A 19,958-nucleotide genomic window follows, 5' to 3' on the forward strand; every position below is an offset into this window, starting at 1 on the left:
AAAACACTGGCAGACTTGGGGCACTGGGAGACTAGGGGGCACTGAGACACCAGGGTCACTAGCTTGGAGACATTGAGACACTTGAGGCATTGGGAGAAATGAAGGCACTAGGAGACATGGGGACAGTGAGACACTGGCAGACTGGGGGCACTGGGAGACTAGGGGTCACTGGGAGACTAGGGACACTGTGTCCCCATGTGTCTGTGTCATAATGTCTCCCAATGTCCCTTAGTGTCTCAGTGTCTGCCATAATGTCTCCCAGTGTCCCTTAGTGCCTCAGTGTATGTCTCCTTGCAGTCTTTCCCCCCATTCCTTACTTTGCTGAGCTGTAGGCTGTCTCTGCAGGGTGGGTGTTGCTGTCTGGACTCTCTGTAGCTGCACCCCTGCAGATTAGTGAGTAGAGATAGGCAGGGAGGGATATGCTGGAACTTCCTATCCCTGCCTGTCTCCACATACAGCGACCCCTACTGGCCAGTGCTGGTATTGCAGAGTAATCTCTTGTTTATACTGAGAAAAATACCAGCATTTGTATTGCCAGTATCACTGCAATATTGGCACCAGCCAGGCAGCCTCAAATACTGTCTGTGCCAATAAAATAAAAGAAAGGTGGAAGAGTAGTGTGTGTGGAAAAATAAAAAAAGAAAAAAATATATATATATTTTGTTAAAAAAAAATTTTTAATCAATGGGCCTATTCCATGGACCTGGGCCTGGAGCTGCAGCTCCATCAGCCCCTATGTTAATCCGGCCCTGCTTCATTAGTTGATAAGGCCAATAGGAAACTGAAGGTGTGGTCAACCTGCAGATTGCAATTTAGGTATTTGGTCCATAGAGAGCAGTCTCGCCTCACTAAACCTTCCTATCCAGGAAAGAGTTAACTTTTCCTGATGACGATTTTGACGTAATTTGGCTTATCTATATGACTACCATAACTTAAATTTACTTGTCAGTTCAAAGCGTTTGGCAACTACTTTGATCGCAATTTCTAAAACTGACAGTTGTAAACTGTCCATTAACATTTAGACAGAGCATTCCATCCCCCTGCTTCATTGCTTATCACTTGGCTTGTTTATATAATGCATTCCTTAGCTCAGGCTCAGTGGCTGAAAGCAAGGAAATTATGTGTCTTTGTTAGCCTAAAATCCAAAATGGAGTCTGCTCTGTCCTGAGTGACTCAGACAATATACACTTTTAATTTCTGTTTTAGCACAACATGTCTGCCGATATATATATCCTGACACTGTGTCTGTCCATTAGTGTGTCTGTGTCTGTCACTATATCTGTCTGTCAGTGAGTGTGTCTGTCAGTGAGTGTGTCTGTGTCTGTCAGTGTGTGTGTGTCTTTGTCTTTTAGTGAGTATGTCTGTGTCTGTCAGTGTGTATGTGTGTCTGTCAGTGAGTATGTCTGTCAGTGTCTGTCTTTCAGTGTATGTCTGTCAGTGAGTGTGTGTATGTCAATGTGTGTAGCTGTAAGTGTGTGTCTGTGAGTGAGTGAGTGAATGTGTGTGCCTGTCAGAGTGTGTCAAATCAGTGAGGATGTTTGTGTCAGTCTGTGTCTTTCAGTGAGTGTATGTCCGTGTGTGTATCTGAGAGTGTGTGTCTGTCAGTGAGTGGGTGTGTCAGTGTATGTGTCTGTCAGTGAAAGTGTGGGTTGCTTAAACAGTGTGTGTGCTAATGACTGTGTATCTGTCAGTGAGTCTATGTCAGTGCATGTGTCAATGAGGGTGTGCGTCTGTCAGTCAAAAAAGTGTCCATGACACTAAGTGGTGGTGCAGATTTAAATAAGGGGGTGCCTGAATTTAGTCGTGCCTAGGGCAGCACCAAGATACACCACTGGATTAAGTTATAATGTATTTACAATCATAGTTTAATTAAAACCATATGTTTAGATTTTAAGGATGACAGATAACAAATATGTGTGAGATTTAAAACAATACAAAGTAGAAATCAATACTACTCTCTCCTGGAACTGAGTGCCTAGATCGAGACTCCCTAGTAATCAGTGTTATAGAATCTATCTAGCCTTTTCTGACAGTTACATAGTCAGTATGTGTAGATGGAGAAATAGAAACTATCTCTCTCTTGTTTATTCCTTCAACGCATGGTGTGCCTTGGCTGTGCCTGGACTGAACTGAATTATGATGTGAATTTACACTCAAAAGAAAATGTAAAGTCACATGAAAAAGGTTAATGCAAGTGATAAATGATTTGCAATTTTTTTTAATGCTTTAAAAAAAAAAAAACACTTTAATTTAGTTTAGAACATATTGTCTGTGTATATTCTGTCAGATTGCAAAATTGTCTTTGCCAGATATTCTCTGATACAGGGAACAGTGTTGATTGCACCATCCACGAGCACAGATGTTTTAATCAGGAAAGAAAATATATTCTGCCATTGGATTTATGAAAATTTGCAAAAAACATGATTATTTTCTAAAAATGTGCCCTGAGGCAGCATTGGCAACATATTTTTGTATATTAAGAACAAAAGAAGGATGTTCGAAGACCTTCCATGTGTAGTGACACATAAACCAGATATGACTATCTCGGGAAATAGAGATTGCACACATTATACCGTATTTAAATACTTCTTTCAGTGTAATATATAAAATAGAAAGGTGAACAGCGCTAAAGATCCCCGATTATTCCGTCCAAGCTCTTAACACCGAGCTGATATAGCTCCTCAAAGTGTGAGTGTGAATATAACACCTTTGTTCTTGTAGAATTATATCGTTCATACATACTGTACCATTATTTGTATCTTTGTTTCTCCTTTTTTTTTAAGTTACTCCGCTGGCCAGTATTTCTACTAAACATATGTACAATTTCTGATCTTTAGCGCTGTTCACCTTTCTATTTTATCTGTCCATTTTTCACAAGGTAGAGGGAACACCTTGTTGGTGAACTGCTGCTCACCCTTGAGAAGAGAGCGCTTATAACCCTTTTGCATTTCAGTGTAATATGTTAGTTTAGGAGCCAGCAGAGTACATCTCTTTGATAGATCTTTAACGTTTCTAAAAAATTTAGCTTGCATTGATTGAGAAAAAAACGAATGAGTGAATAGTGCAGATACTTCCTTCTATATAGATACATTTTTCCTTTCACTAGTGTAGTTTGAAATATCGGGTGTACTGATCTCCCAATTCTGTGAATCATCATTGTATAGTCTACTCTAGAATAAAAGCTGCAATTGAGTTCACACTATAAATCTATTTGACCATGGTAATCAATTGCTTCAAACGAAACACAAAGGTTGTTGCCAAAGATTTAGCAGTGGAAGTTTAGAAGGTCAAGTATATCTAGTACTCTGCATATTGCAAGTATAACATTTCCTTTTCAAAATTTATAGTGCACTTGCACTATAAGCACTTTAATCTTGTTTGCACATATATATGAATAGATATTGCACTTTCAACAGAAGCACAAGTTAACATGTTGTTTTGCACAATATTGAAAAGCACTTTTGATGTTGTTTGAACACTGTTTTATGGAAATTGAATGCACAAAATTGATGTCACTTTTAAAACCACTTTTTGGTTTGAGATATATCTAGTACTGAGCTACAGTCATCTTTGGAAAATGCTGTTTTTAGCTTAGTGCCCCCAATATTTAATATAATGATTTGACCTCTAAAATGGGGAATGGGGAATTAGGAGGTATTCCCACCATATATGCAGCTTTGATCCCACTCATCGCTGGCATTGCCAACAAGTCTCTGGGATCCATTGTGGATTCAGAGCCCAATCTCAGTTTGGGCACTGGAATGGGAGTAGTTTAGGTTCTAGCAACATGGTGTACAGTCACACGTAGGTATGCTTCATCAAGCTGTAAACACAGCTCCCTTGTCACTCACAGCAGCATGAGCCACAGGGAGCTGTGCTATTTAGAGCAAAATACAGCTCCATGCAGGAGGACTCCTTGCTGCCTAGGTTAGTTTAACACATTCGAATTTGGAAATGGCTAACAAAAGTAGTCAGATCCCCCTCTATGACTATAGCATTGCCTCTGTTCACTGACTAATGAATGCATGCTTGAAGACAGAATATAGTGTGAGTTCCAGCTCCTGCTCTGGATTGGAATTCAGCAACAGACAGCCATAAAATGTTGGACCAAGTATTTTCTGGACTTTTTGGCACTAGGCCGCTAGCTACAGCAAAATAAATATGGGAACACACACATACAATTTATTGATGGTGTTCGCAGATTTACCATGTTTTCTCAGAGACATATAACTTTTTCATATTAATGGCTAGCACATGAAAAATATCTGCCAGAATATATATGATGCAGGTTTCCTTATTGATTTGAATGCCTTTTACGGTAGAATTTGAAGTTTTAATATGTAAAAAAAGAACTATATATCCTTGTTAAAGGAACACTATACAGTCAGGAACACAAAGATGTATTCCTGACCCTATAGTGCAAAACCCACTGTTTAGGTGACTTGCCCCCCCCCCCCCTTAGCTCCCTTAAAAGCAATCAAAACTCACCTTATTTCCAGCGCTGCGTGGGTCTGCCGGCGCTAGCTCCGCCCACTTGATGACATAATCAGAATTACCAATTTTTAGCCAATCCAATGCTTTCCCATGGTGAAAACATTATTATGCTGAAATCGGCAAGGGGGTGGGGCCAAACACCGTTTTGGCCAATCAGCAATTCCTCATAGAGATGCATTGAATCAATGTATCTCTATAAGGAAAATTCAGCGTCTCCATGCAGAGCGTGGAGATGCTGAACGGCAGAACTGCCTACTGTGCAGCACTGAGCAAGGAAGCACCTCCATTGGCCATCTGAGGAGAGGCCACTTGGAGGTGTCCCTCGGGGCAATGTATACACTGCCTTTTCTCTGAAAAGGCAGTGTTTGCAAAAAAATGCCTGAAGTCAATGATTAGACTCACAAGAACAATTACATTAAGCTTTAGTTGTTCTGGTGACTATAGTGTCCCTTAAATATATTCAATAGTAACACTAAATAGTTATAAATAGCGATGAGGCTGTACAGCCGAGATATCAAGGAGCTTAGAGAAGGTTGGTAGGCTACTTGGCTATTTGTTTTACAAGTAACCGAGATAACTATAAATAGGGTCTCCTTGTATATTGGCAGATTAGAAATTGCCACCATCTGGCATGGGAGCCACCAAGGTTTGGTACAGTAGATGGCAAATAACCATAAAGCAGCAGGGATATTTGGTGTACTGCTGCCTGTGGTCTCTTTTCCTGCTTCTGTATAGTTTTTCAGTGAGTTGTACACCACGATGATAAATTGAAGTTATTTTTTACATCATAGTACCTTTGGAGTCTTAATGTACCATAGTATTAAGGTAAGTATGAGATGACTATTCCAGTAGATGTTATATAATATTAAAAGGATATTGGTTTGGAGAGTAACCAGAGTAAAATAACCACACTTTCCCAAGACAAACCCCTACTCACGAACAAATATTATATTATTTAACACAATCTCCATATCAGAGCGATTATCTTGTGTCCTTATTGGATATGGGATTCATAAAGCTGTAATGAGATATTCCAATATTGATTTTAATTCCTGATAATAGGTAAACAAACAAGTAGGTTGTACAGTTTTTAGCTGCCACAAATGTTTTTTATCAGTTCACTTAGCCAGTTGGTTGTTACTTTGTAAATGTATCTTCAGCAATTTGTAGCTATTCAGTGTTACCATTTAAAGCGGCCCTGTTACCGTCTAGGATCTTTGCATAATTTACAAATACCTCTGACAGAGACAGAGGGGAGGGAGTGGGGGGGGGAGAGGTGAAAGTGGGGGGCAGGGAAAGGTGAGATATGCGTATTTGAATTTGTCCCTTGTGGGTGCCCTATCCTCTTCTGTCTGACTCTCTTCAGCTCCTGGTGATTCCTGGTATAAGGGACACTGCCACTTCATTCACAAAGAAGGATTGTTCTGTTTTTTTTAACTTTCCCTTTTGAACTTTTATTATAGGAGCTCTGCGGGTTAAGCCCTGGATAGACCTAGTGCTCTCCAACTGGCACCAGTCACTGGACTGTGTACAGCACAAGCGTCTTGTATTTACGTTTGTTTCATAGTTTATAGTGTAATTAGTTTTGTCTTCCTTCAAGAACTTAAAGGATCACTACAGGGTCAGGAACACAAACACGTATTCCTGACCCTATAGTGTTAAAACCACCATCTAGCCCCCATGCCCCCCCCCCCACCTTTGCACAGAACCACCCAAATCGATCTTTTTTTTTTTACAGATCAGCCTTCATTTTTCCATTTAGAATTAATTTGCAAAAATTGGGAGTTTAGTGACTAACCCTGTCAATGTCCAGGGCTAGGGGCAGGGGCCCCAACACTGACAAGTATATTATTTAAAACATTTACACACACACAAACACAAAAAAAAATTATCAGCTGAAAATAAAATATGATCTGACTTTTGACTAATGGGGTGTGTTAAGGCAAGCGCTTGATACTTTATGTTTCATGCACTTGCTGTCTCTGTGCTCTTAATAAAACGATTATACATGTTTTGCCTTACGATATTGTCAGGATGGTGAATAAATAAAGCCTTTATTACTTTGTATTTAACTGAAAAATATGCTGCTCTATCAATCTACCGATATTTAGTAAACAACATTTATCCCTCACTGACAATGTTACTCTTTATTACTCAGAAGACATTCATGACTTTATCTCACAAAAAGGAACACACTTTTGAAATGTCACTGGTTTTACTTTCTAACAGAACTTGTTTTGTGCAGAACATTGAATATTGAGAGACAGAACCATTACAGCAACAAACTGTTCTGCATGATTGACAGAAAAAGAATTGCTCATGCAGAAAGTGACAGAAATTCTTAATTGTTCTGTGTGACAGCTCCTCATGGCTTACTGCTCATCGTTTCAGGCCATTGGTAAAGGCTTATTTTGACAACAGGTGTACAATTGAACAAATTATCTATTGTTTTAGGGAAAAAGAGAATACTTTATATGTGTTGAAAATGCTCTTGAGAAGGATATTTTGTAAAATTAGAACAGAAACTTGAAAATCATCTCAGGCTTTCTTGCTGATAATATGTATAAGTGTACTTGTCACATATATAATTTTTTTAGACAGACAATTGTAATTGGAGGCACACTCAGAACTTGCATTTCTCAGCAACGGTGCTGCAGTATACACGGAAATGTATGCAAAATACAGATTAAGGAACAACACACACACAAAAATACAGTTTTACAGTTTACAAGGCTACTTACAATCACCTATCTCAGCAAACAAATATGGGGAATTGTGTAGTTTTGACACTACATTTTTTTAAATTGTATTTTTTTATCACATTCATTTTGCATTATATTTAGTTACAATGCTCTTACAACAGATTCATTAAATACACTTTAGTTCATTTAGCTCTAGTACTATTTAATTTGTCTCCTACATTGGAATTTGAGACCCACTGATAATGGGCCACAAATTAAATCGATGTGGCGTACAGGTGAGCTTAACACTATATTACCATGTTGTAGAACCGAATCCCCAAGGTAGACCTTGTAAAATTTAGAACTGTATTTTGGTGTGTGCACTGTTCCTTAATTTGTATTATATATAGTTGTTTTGCACTATTAGATATATATATTTTTTTAAATGGGTGCTGAGGTGGGTGGAGGGGCATGGGAGATGAAGTGGGTACTGAGGTGGGTGGAGGGGCTTGGGAGATGAAGTGGGTGGAGGGGGCATGGGAGATGAAGTGGGTGCTGAGGTGGGTGGAGGGTGCATGGGGCTGAGGTGGAGTGGCATGAGAGATGAAGTGGGTGCTGAGGTGGGTGGAGGGGGCATGGGGCTGAGGGAAATGGGTGCTGAGGTGGAGGGGGAGATGGTTGATTTACATACCTGCTGACTCTGCCAGGCTGCTCACTCAGTATATTCTGCAGGAGGAGAGGAGAGGAGGAGGCAGGAAGTGATGTCACTTCCCCTCTCCTGGGCTCCGCCTCCTCCCCTCACACGGAGCTCCGCGCAGAGAGGATGGAGGAGACCTGGCAAGAGCAGGATTGCTGCCAGGTCTCAGCAGGTGAGGGCGAGCACATACCATGTTAAATTGTGCCTCTCTGGCTGGGGAGATCTCTGAACTCCCCAGCCAGAGAGAGTATGACTGTTAAGGCAGCCGGGCCCCTGACTGCCTCGGGCCCTCGGTCCATGACCGATCTGCCCGAGTGGTCAGTCCGCCCCTGAGGGTGCCCATATTAAAATCAAACTAGCATTATATTCTGTAAAAAGCGGCAGATTTGTTTATTGGATACAACCTATAGCGGACTCTGGGTAACCCGGCTGGTTACCTCCGCTATTAATAAATGAGCAGACCCTTTTCCCTCCTAATAACTAGATGACACACAGTTCCAGGGGTACAACAACACTTTATTGGCCACATGCGGCTTCATACTTTCCCCATGCAAGGGGTGGAACACACATGAAGACAATGTCCTGTGGTCCTCCCCCACCCAGAGGGTCGCATAACAGAACTGGAACCCCAGTCCCTTTATCCCTCGTTCCTGCCACTTAGTGTCCCCTCTCAGAGCCCTCCCTCTTCCAGAGGTCTTCTTCCCAGAGGTCTCTGTGTCTGGGGGTCGTAGCATGGGAAACCTCCAACCTCGTTACCTCCTAGCGACAAAGAGCCCGCCGCCAACCTCCGCCATTGTCCTCACAGGATGTCCCCACCAATCTCAGGGACCCCCAGAACGGCCATCTGTACGAACGGCGGCCACCCAGAGAAGCACTCATTAATTACTTCCCTTGCGTTTTCACACTATGTTGTGAGTTGCCAGCGTTCCAAATGATTGGTGTGAACATTCCATTGGGTGCCAGGGCGGTCCTCATTTGGGAACTGAACGAGGTGGTAGGCAGTCCGCGAATGCTCTCCCTGGATGGTGTTCGTCTAACGAATGAGCTGCCACCCGGCGAGGCACGGGTCGAGGCTTCCCTTGCGGTTTGTGGTTTTGACACCTCATTACGAGGTGCAAATGTTCTAAAACCACATTCTAAATTAGATTTTGTGGTGGTCCCCGTTTGGGAGGTGAATGGGGTCCTGTTCGTGGAGGTACTACTGAACAGGGAGCAGGCAGTTCGACAGTTCTACAAAACACAAGGAACAAAACACGCTAGGGGAAACACACAAAGGGGATGTCAGTACAGTAACACACATTGCAGGGTAACCGGGGCAATTCACATTTTTTTGAGGGTTCTGCTACACAGACCTCTCAACAATCAGGATTTATTCTGAATATTTTAGGATCCTGTTCCACTTTTAAGGTCACCAGGGAATTGTTCCCAAAAAATGTAGCAGGAACCCATCTTTAGATGATCTTGTGCTCCACTTACGACACCAGAACCATGCAGGGAGCATTAAAGCAGTGCTCCCTGCATCTGTCCTCAGTGGACCAGTCTGGGCAAATAGCAGGTAGCCATTAACCTTCCTTTCTTATCAATAGTACAGACTTGATCTAATTTGCAATCCTCTGTCATGCCCTCATTTTCTCTTTTTTTGTCTATTATAGTTTTTATGCCACATCATCAATCTTATTGGTAATATCTTTATTACATTTTTAGTACTGTTCAGTATTCTTATTGCTTTCCAACTTCTCCTGTATCAGTTCAATATCCTTTTGTGTACTCTCCAGTTGCACATCTTTATATTGTATACTTTTAACTAAAATGTCACTCAACACTCCACATCCCACATGAGCAAAAAACAATAAATCACTTTTCAGTAGATACACCCCCAATAAATACATGCATGCATTTTAAAGCATATACAGTGCCTTGAAAAAGTATTCACCCCCTTGGCATTTTTCGTGTTTTGTTGCCTCACAACCTGGAATTAACATGGATTGTATGAGGATTTGCATCATTTAATTTACAGAACATGCCCACAACTTTGAAGATGTTTTTTTTTTTTTTTTTCAATCTTTGTTTTTATTGAGGGATAAGACAGGGTTAAGACAGTACAGAATGCAAAACATGGAGTTAGAATACATCAACGTTTAGTGTACAAGGCATTTTACTTAAGCTCCCGCTTGGGTCAGCCTCTTTTTTTTTTATAGTAAGGTAACAGTGCAGGTTAAATTACTAGTCAGCCATAATGTATTTGCTAGTTGTAAGGCGTTTATAGGCAATTCAGGCATTACTCTAAATAAAACAAACTGGGAACATACAATTATAGTAGGGTGAACACATAATGCACTTGTAGTAGCTACCTATGTAGGGGTTCAACCGTGTCATTGGCATTTTAAGCTTACAACATAACAGACTAAGTGCTCAAGGTAAAGTAACAAGAGTCTGTCACAGTGTTATAACGATTAAGCTTATTAACACAGGCTAACCCTAACTGTATAGTACTACATTGGGGGATCACTCAACCTGCTCTTAGCTTAAGGCAAGTGTGAGAGATGAAACAGGTAAAGCATTTAGCGGTTTAGTGTGATTGAACCCACTAGTGGACTGCATAAGTGTCTAGTAAGCAATGTCCTGGTGTGGGTTGCTAGTGGAGTTGCTTATCATGTTGAGAATCACGCTGGGTTACCCACCAACCTTCCGGAGCCAGTCTAGAGAACTCTATTCAAGAAGGTAGCAAATTTAACGTGGCTGCTCGGTGGGGGCTCAATTAAGTGTATCCGCACGGACAGTTCAAGCTGTGCCCCAAAGAGTTCTTGGCCGTGGGTGATATGAAGTGGGGCTGTGGGCCAACGAGCCATCCATCAGCCGATACCTCTGCTGGGGAGGTTGATACCCCGAACTGGACGAGTTAGCAAGAGGTCGGTGAGCTGCTGGTAAAAGGAGGGAGCACTCCAGCCATAGGCCGATATGAAGGCCAGCACCTGCGATCCACAGACTCGGTGTCTTGTTGTTGAGGCTGGGTCTACCCTCTGTTGGGTGCCATGGAGAGCTCGGGTGTTCTGCCGTCGCCTGCGATGGTCGGGCTTCCGGCGGTGTGGTCGGTGCCGTGGAGTTTTCCTCCGGGAGGCCTTCCTCCCAGGAAGGATTGTGGGGCAGGCTGCATCAGTAGCTCTGTGGGGTTTACCCGATGGAGGTCTTTCCCAGCTCCGCACCTCGTCCCTCCTTACTGTTCCCACCGGGTCAGGCTGTTCATGCCTGCAGTGTTGCTCCGAGTGCTCCCAGAACCTTTGAAAGATCCTGTCTAGTCGCTCAACGTACGCTCCTCTAGGTGATTGCTTTGGCAGTTATGATGGGCTGGCGCGGGCTTGTGCCACTGAGCCGCGGACACCATCTTGTGTGGCTTACTGGCCGTGTTGTTCAGGCTGCAGGATATAGCCGGGGCTTGTGGTGTCTTTTGCCCTGGTTTGGTGGGGACTGGGAAGACCCCCGCCGGCCCATGGGGGGGGGGGGCAGGGACCCATGCCGAGGTTGTAGCTTAGTGTGGCCCCAGGAGAGTGGCCGTCTCCCCCGCAGCGCCTTTGTTTGTCTCGGTGCATAGTAGGCCGCATTGCGGTCAGAATTTCAAGATTCGCGTACCGTGAAGTGCCGCTTTGGCTGCAGATTAGCCCCCTCGATCTCGTATGCTGTTTCAGGCTCGGTAGGTCATTGTTAGTGCTTAGATTATGCCCGCTGCCACCAGAGCGTTTAGCATGTGGTCAGGCCCCGCCCCCGATGTTTTTTTTTTTTTATTGTGAAGCGAACAAATAGTACAAAATAACAGAAAAAGTCAATGTGCATAACTATTCACCCCCCTAAAGTCAATACTTTGTAAAGCCACCTTTTGCGGCAATCACAGCTCCACATCGCTTTGGATAAGTCTCTATGAGCTTGCCACATCTTACCACTGGGATTTTTGCCCATTCCTCCTTGCAAAACTGCTCCAGCTCCTTCAAGTTGGATGGTTTGCGCTTGTGAACAGCGATCTTTAAGTCTGACCACAGATTTTCTATTGGATTGAGGTCTGGACTTTGACTAGGCCATTCCAACACTTTTACATGTTTCCCCTTAAACCACTAAAGTGTTGCTTTAGCAGTGTGTTTGACGTCATTGTCCTGCTGGAAGGTGAACCTCTGCACTAGCCTAAAATCACGCGCAGAGGGGTACAGGTTTTGCTCAAGAATATCCCTGTATTTAGCACCATCCATCTTTCCCTCAACTCTGACCAGTTTCCCAGTCCCAGCTGCTGAAAAACATCCCCACAGCATGTTTCTGCCGCTACCATGTTTCACTGTGGGGATGGTGTTCTTTGGGTGATGTCATGTGTTGGGTTTGCGCCAGACATAGTGTTTTCTTTAATGGCCGAAAAATTCAATTTTAGTCTCATCAGACCAGAGCACCTTCCTCCATACATTTTGAGAGTCTCCCACATGCCTTTTCGCAAACTCAAAACGTGCCATTTTTTTTTTGACAATTTTTATTGTTTTGTCTATATATAAGCATAAATAATAAGGGGATACAGAAGAGAAATGGGAAGTGGGAAAGTTCTAGGACAAATTTGTTTAACATTATACGCATATCACCAGATCTATTCAAATAGGCATACATTACATTTCCTTACATTGGATACATTTCATTTTGTGACATGTTATGATATTATGCACCATATGTATCTCTAGTTAACCAATGACAGTGCTTGTGGACAACCGTCGTCCATACTTCGTATAAGACAATTATTTTGAGGTTTTGTGTATAGAGTTTCAGGTATTGTGGTTTACATATTCAGTGGTGGTATATGCAGCGCGTTTTAGCGCTTATGTCTCATCTTAGCCTAAGAACTAGAAGTGATATGTTGGGGGAAGGGGATTAAACTGGTGTTAGAAGTGGGTGGGGAAATAGCCTATCAGAGATTTCTCATTGATAAAGGTCTCCTCTCATGCATATGTGCGCGTGCCTGCTGTGTGCACACGCATGAGCTTGTATGCGCACTTCAGCATGTTGGTCAGAGGTTTCTGGACTGGTATGATCGAAGGTATGCAAAGGGGGAGGCAGTCGCGTTCAAGTTGAGCGCACCTGCCATTTCCATTAGCTCATGGGAGCCTACGCAAGCAGGAAGAAGCTCCCCCTTCTGTTTGATTGACAGACAGGATGGTGTTTCATTAATTATTTAGAAAAGTGCCAATCTTTAATAGCTTTAAACTGTCATTAATGTGGGATATTCATCACCCATAAAGCATATCAGCAAGTACTTTATGGGAGTGGAATGGTCATTTAAGGTAACATTCCATTCTCTTATCAGAACATAGCATTTAATAAAGTCACTTGGGTTAACAAAGGGTGCCAATTTTCAGTGTCTCAAAACCCTGGGAACACAGTTACTTTAAATATATTTATGTGGTGACATCTCAACAAAATCTTTCATTTAGTTTGTTAATTTGCCATAGCTTTGCAACTGTTTCTGTAAGGTAATAGGTCAGATATCATGCAATTGTATCATCATGTAACACATAATCGGGAAGCCTGCTGTGTGATACACTATACTCCTCAAGGTATATCTACTTTTACAAATGTGCTGTTACCATCATAAAAAAATTATAATATAACATGTGGAAATAACGTACCTTATTCAACAACATGTAATATAGTGAACCTGGAGTAGATCTTTTTTGAGCTATTTTTCTTTAGTTGCACTTGAAGGTTTAAACAGTATATTCATACTTGTTGTGTGGTGTACACATATTAATTATGAGAAATGCTGTATAATATGCATGGTCCACTTACAGGAAGAGCTAAATTGCATTGTTAAAATTGCCAAAAAGGCCTTGGTTGCTAATGCTCTACATCAAATAAGAGCTTTGGTTTTTAAGGGGTTAAGAGCTTTCCATTTTTTTTTTTACAGATATATGTTAATTTAACTTCTAATTGATGTAAAAAAGAATGAGTCGGCAACAAACTGTCATATTGTCATATATTGTAACACTGCTTCAATAAATGTAGAGCCCAACTACTGAGGAGTGCTGAACCTTTTATTGTTTGTCTTAATATTACTGTACTGAGGATCCTGCATTTTTGGCACTCTCATTCAGTTCAGAGGAGAGTGTTAATACCAAATGTTATAAATTCAAATACTCATACATCAGTTTACCTAAATCAATAATTAAATAAATAAATAAGGTATGCTCATCTAGGACCCCCATCACAAAACAAAAACTGAGAGGCCTAGAAAGTGACTTTCCTCTTTCTTTTCGATAAGTGGCTTGGGGTCATTGTATCTGTAGGGATATTAACAGCTATACACATGCCCAGGCAAGAAGTGAGAGTTGTCTGTCATGGTACAGTGATCGGTTGGTTTCCAGAGTGCTCTCACTGAAAATGCAAGGTAGAAGAGGCTTTTATAAAACAACTAGTAGGGTTGGAGGGTGAAGATGGATTTTGTTTTAATTTTTGGAAAACTGAGAGAAAACTGAAAACATCAGTGAAGACATTGGCAGGTAATTATAATGGGCATTTTTTTTTTTTTTACAAGTTAAAGTAATGGGTCTCTGAATAAAACAGAGCATCACTTGGTCCTTTAAAATATGCAATTAAGAAACTACAAACCTTGGGATGGAGAAGGGGAGAAGGTAATTGCTAAACCTCTACTGTTCTTTTCTTTGTGTGGTCTTTTGGGACCCCACAATTGATCTATATTACTTATTTATTTATTTAATGCAGCAAGCCAATTGCCTCTCAGCGAGTCCACTGATTAATGCTCTATTATTACAATCTAATCCTGTAATTACATATATAATTTAATATGCTTTTACTTCAAGTGCCATGGTGAAAAGTGGCACATCGCACTGCACATGGCTACGGCACTGATAAGAGTTAATTTTACTGGCATGGACTAGTGAGACCTATACATGTGATCTTAAATTTGTGTAGCGTTCACAACAAAAAAGAAGTTTTTTTTTTAACACCATAGTGGTTTCTATGGTTAACGTATTAATTGCCGTCACAGCAAATATTATGCCAACCTCTTTATGGCAGACTGGGAAGACTCTGTATGGGGAGGCATGCCTGGGTGGCGAACCTGGTTCTCTATCGCCGCTACATTGATGATTTGTTTTTTATCTGGAAGGGGCCACAGAAAGTTTTAGCTGATTTTTTTTTAACTTTTTTAATGTAAACAGCAGAGGTATAATCTTAAGCTCCAATTACAGCAAAACTTCTATTAATTTTTTAGACCTGGAAATTTATGTGGAAAATACTATAAAAACCCGCACATTTTTTTTTTTTTTAAAAAGTACATACTAACACCTTCATTGACCTCACTAGTTGCCACTATGCCCCATGGCCGAATGGTGTACCAAAAAGTCAGTTTTTAAGATTAAAATGAAATTGAACAGACAGCATTAGTTTTAATACACAAGCTCGGATGCTAAAAGATAAATTAATTGAAAGAAGTACAATACCACCACCTTAGACACTCTAATCGAAAATATAGGTATCCTTGACAGAAATACCCTGCTGGGATAAAAACCGAAACAAAAACAAGACATAATACTTCCTTTAATTTTTAATTACAGCAACAAAAGTGACCAAATGAAAAAAATTATCAATAAAAATTGGGATATACTTAAGGAGGATGATTTACTGAGAAAGATCCTACCGTCCAAACCCAAAATCGAATTCAGAGGAGCTCCTAATCTCAGATCCTTCCTAATTACAAATTACACAAAAATATCCACTAAACAAAAACACTTTAAAAAAAAAAAAAACAAGGTTTCTTCAAATGTAAAATGTGTTCGGCATGCAAATACACCGGTAATTCCTGTAATAGTACTACTAAATTTAAGTCAAATATCACTAACAAAGAATAAAAAATAAAAAATGTCATCACCTGTAATACTAAAAATTTAATTTATGTATTGGAGTGCCCTTGCAGTCTCCAATATGTAGGCATGACAACTAGAAAACCTAAAACCAGGATAGCCGAACATTGCAGGAATATTCTGAAAGGGTTTGCTAACCATACAGTGTCCAAACATTTCCAAATACACAATAATAATCCTAAATTCCTGAAAGTTTACGCTATAGATGTCTGCACTTTACCATGGAGAGGTGGCAATATTACAAAAATCCTTGGGCAGTGTGAAATTAAATGGGTCTTTTACCTAAAAACTTTAATTCCCACCGGGCTTAATTCAGACTTTGATTTGTACAATTTTTTATAACCCAGTTTTTAATTATATATATATATATATATATATATATATATATATACACACAGGGAGTGCAGAATTATTAGGCAAATTAGTATTTTGACCACATCATCCTCTTTATGCATGTTGTCTTACTCCAAGCTGTATAGGCTCGAAAGCCTACTACCAATTAAGCATATTAGGTGATGTGCATCTCTGTAATGAGAAGGGGTGTGGTCTAATGACATCAACACCCTATATCAGGTGTGCATAATTATTAGGCAACTTCCTTTCCTTTGGCAAAATGGGTCAAAAGAAGGACTTGACAGGCTCAGAAAAGTCAAAAATAGTGAGATATCTTGCAGAGGGATGCAGCACTCTTAAAATTGCAAAGCTTCTGAAGCGTGATCATCGAACAATCAAGGCGCAAAATAACTGCCCATGAACTGAGAAAAGTCAAGCGTGCAGCTGCCAAGATGCCACTTGCCACCAGTTTGGCCATATTTCCAAGCTGCAACATCACTGGAGTGCCCAAAAGCACAAGGTGTGCAATACTGGCCAAGGTAAGAGGCTGAAAGACGACCACCACTGAACAAGACACACAAGCTGAAACGTCAAGACTGGGCCAAGAAATATCTCAAGACTGATTTTTCTAAGGTTTTATGGACTGATGAAATGAGAGTGAGTCTTGATGGGCCAGATGGATGGGCCCGTGGCTGGATTGGTAAAGGGCAGAGAGCTCCAGTCCGACTCAGACGCCAGCAAGGTGGAGGTGGAGTACTGGTTTGGGCTGGTATCATCAAAGATGAGCTTGTGGGGCCTTTTCGGGTTGAGGATGGAGTCAAGCTCAACTCCCAGTCCTACTGCCAGTTTCTGGAAGACACCTTCTTCAAGCAGTGGTACAGGAAGAAGTCTGCATCCTTCAAGAAAAACATGATTTTCATGCAGGTCAATGCTCCATCACACGCGTCCAAGTACTCCACAGCGTGGCTGTCAAGAAAGGGTATAAAAGAAGAAAATCTAATGACATGGCCTCCTTGTTCACTTGATCTGAACCCCATTGAGAACCTGTGGTCCATCATCAAATGTGAGATTTACAAGGAGGGAAAACAGTACACCTCTCTGAACAGTGTCTGGGAGGCTGTGGTTGCTTCTGCACGCAATGTTGATGGTGAACAGATCAAAACACTGACAGAATCCATTGATTGCAGGCTTTTGAGTGTCCTTGCAAAGAAAGGTGCCTATATTGGTCACTGATTTGTTTTTGTTTTGTTTTTGAATGTCAGAAATGTATATTTGTGAATGTTGAGATGTTATATTGGTTTCCACTGGTAAAAATAAATAATTGAAATGGGTATATATTTGTTTTTTGTTAAGTTGCCTAATAATGATGCACAGTAATAGTCACCTGCACACACAGATATCCCCCTAAAATAGCTAAAACTAAAAACAAACTAAAAACTACTTCCAAAAATATTCAGCTTTGATATTAATGAGTTTTTTGGGTTCATTGAGAACATGGTTGTTGTTCAATAATAAAATTAATCCTCAAAAATACAACTTGCCTAATAATTCTGCACTCCCTGTATATATGTGTGTGTGTATATATATATATATATATATATATATATATATATACAGGGAGTGCAGAATTATTAGGCAAGTTGTATTTTTGAGGATTAATTTTATTATTGAACAACAACCATGTTCTCGATGAACCCAAAAAACTCATTAATATCAAAGCTGAATATTTTTGGAAGTAGTTTTTAGTTTGTTTTTAGTTATTGCTATTTTAGGGGGATATCTGTGTGTGCAGGTGACTATTACTGTGCATAATTATTAGGCAACTTAACAAAAAACAAATATATACCCATTTCAATTATTTATTTTTACCAGTGAAACCAATATAACATCTCAACATTCACAAATATACATTTCTGACATTCAAAAACATAACAAAAACAAATCAGTGACCAATATAGCCACCTTTCTTTGCAAGGACACTCAAAAGCCTGCCATCCATGGATTCTGTCAGTGTTTTGATCTGTTCACCATCAACATTGCGTGCAGAAGCAACCACAACCTCCCAGACACTGTTCAGAGAGGTGTACTGTTTTCCCTCCTTGTAAATCTCACATTTGATGATGGACCACAGGTTCTCAATGGGGTTCAGATCAGGTGAACAAGGAGGCCATGTCATTAGATTTTCTTCCTTTATACCCTTTCTTGCCAGCCACGCTGTGGAGTACTGGGACGCGTGTGATGGAGCATTGTCCTGCATGAAAATCATGTTTTTCTTGAAGGATGCAGACTTCTTCCTGTACCACTGCTTGAAGAAGGTGTCTTCCAGAAACTGGGAGTTGAGCTTGACTCCATCCTCAACCTGAAAAGGCCCCACAAGCTCATCTTTGATGATACCAGCTCAAACCAGTACTCCACCTCCACCTTGCTGGCGTCTGAGTCGGACTGGAGCTCTCTGCCCTTTACCAATCCATCCATCTGGCCCATCAAGACTCACTCTCATTTCATCAGTCCATAAAACCTTAGAAAAATCAGTCGTGAGATATTTCTTGGCCCAGTCTTGACGTTTCAGCTTGTGTGTCTTGTTCAGTGGTTGTCGTCTTTCAGCCTTTCTTACCCTGGCCATGTCTCTGAGTATTGCACACCTTGTGCTTTCGGGCACTCCAGTGATGTTGCAGCTCTGAAATATGGCCAAACTGGTGGCAAGTGGCATCTTGGCAGCTGCACGCTTGACTTTTCTCAGTTCATGGGCAGTTATTTTGCGCCTTGGTTTCTCCACACGCTTCTTGCGACCCTGTTGACTATTTTGAATGAAACGCTTGATTGTTCGATGATCACGCTTCAGAAGCTTTGCAATTTTAAGAGTGCTGCATCCCTCTGCAAGATATCTCACTATTTTTAACTTTTCTGAGCCTGTCAAGTCCTTCTTTTGACCCATTTTGCCAAAGGAAAGGAGGTTGCCTAATAATTATGCACACCTGATATAGGGTGTTGATGTCATTAGACCACACCCCTTCTCATTACAGAGATGCACATCACCTAATATGCTTAATTGGTAGTAGGCTTTCGAGCCTATACAGCTTGGAGTAAGACAACATGCATAAAGAGGATGATGTGGTCAAAATACTCATTTGCCTAATAATTCTGCACGCAGTGTATATATATATATATAATACAATTTTTTTTTCTCATCATTTCATTTCCTCATCCATTGATTTTTAAAATGTGTAATGCCTATAGCTCTGTATTCAATTTTACCTTCTGTTTTACACTCATTGTTAATATGATTTATGTGTTGTTGTAAATTTTATTTTATTTTTAATTTTACAATTTTTTTATATGAATTACACTTTTATTATTTTTCATTATTTAATTTGCTTAAGGCTGTATTCTCTAGATTTGTTATTATATGAAGTATATTTTTAAACTTGTATTGGTATTTACAAAGATGCTCTTAGATTCAGTTATAACTATGTACTCAATTTTTTGTATCATTTAGGTACTTTTTATGCTGTTGTTTTCCCCTAAATTATACTTATTTTTTTTTAACTCTTTATTTTTCATGTGCTCAGATTCACAACAAGCGCGCAGAGCCACGACAGCTTCTGCACGCATTTTCATAACATTTAGCAGTTTAGACAGCACATTTTTTTATAGATAACATGAGGAATACAGGCAGTTAAACATAAAGGTATAGTGTAGCATGCTAGACTGAACGTGCATTTAATATGGCTAGTAGCGCTTGGGTTTGTAAGTCTAAGGCATTGCATTATTAAGAACGACAGCTGTTGTGGTTAGGGTGTGATTTGCACGTTATCAACTGTTACGACATGTCAGCAGCCCTACTGCTAGTGT

This window comes from Pelobates fuscus, chromosome 6 (assembly GCF_036172605.1).
Source record: "Pelobates fuscus isolate aPelFus1 chromosome 6, aPelFus1.pri, whole genome shotgun sequence".
Lineage (NCBI taxonomy): Eukaryota > Metazoa > Chordata > Amphibia > Anura > Pelobatidae > Pelobates > Pelobates fuscus.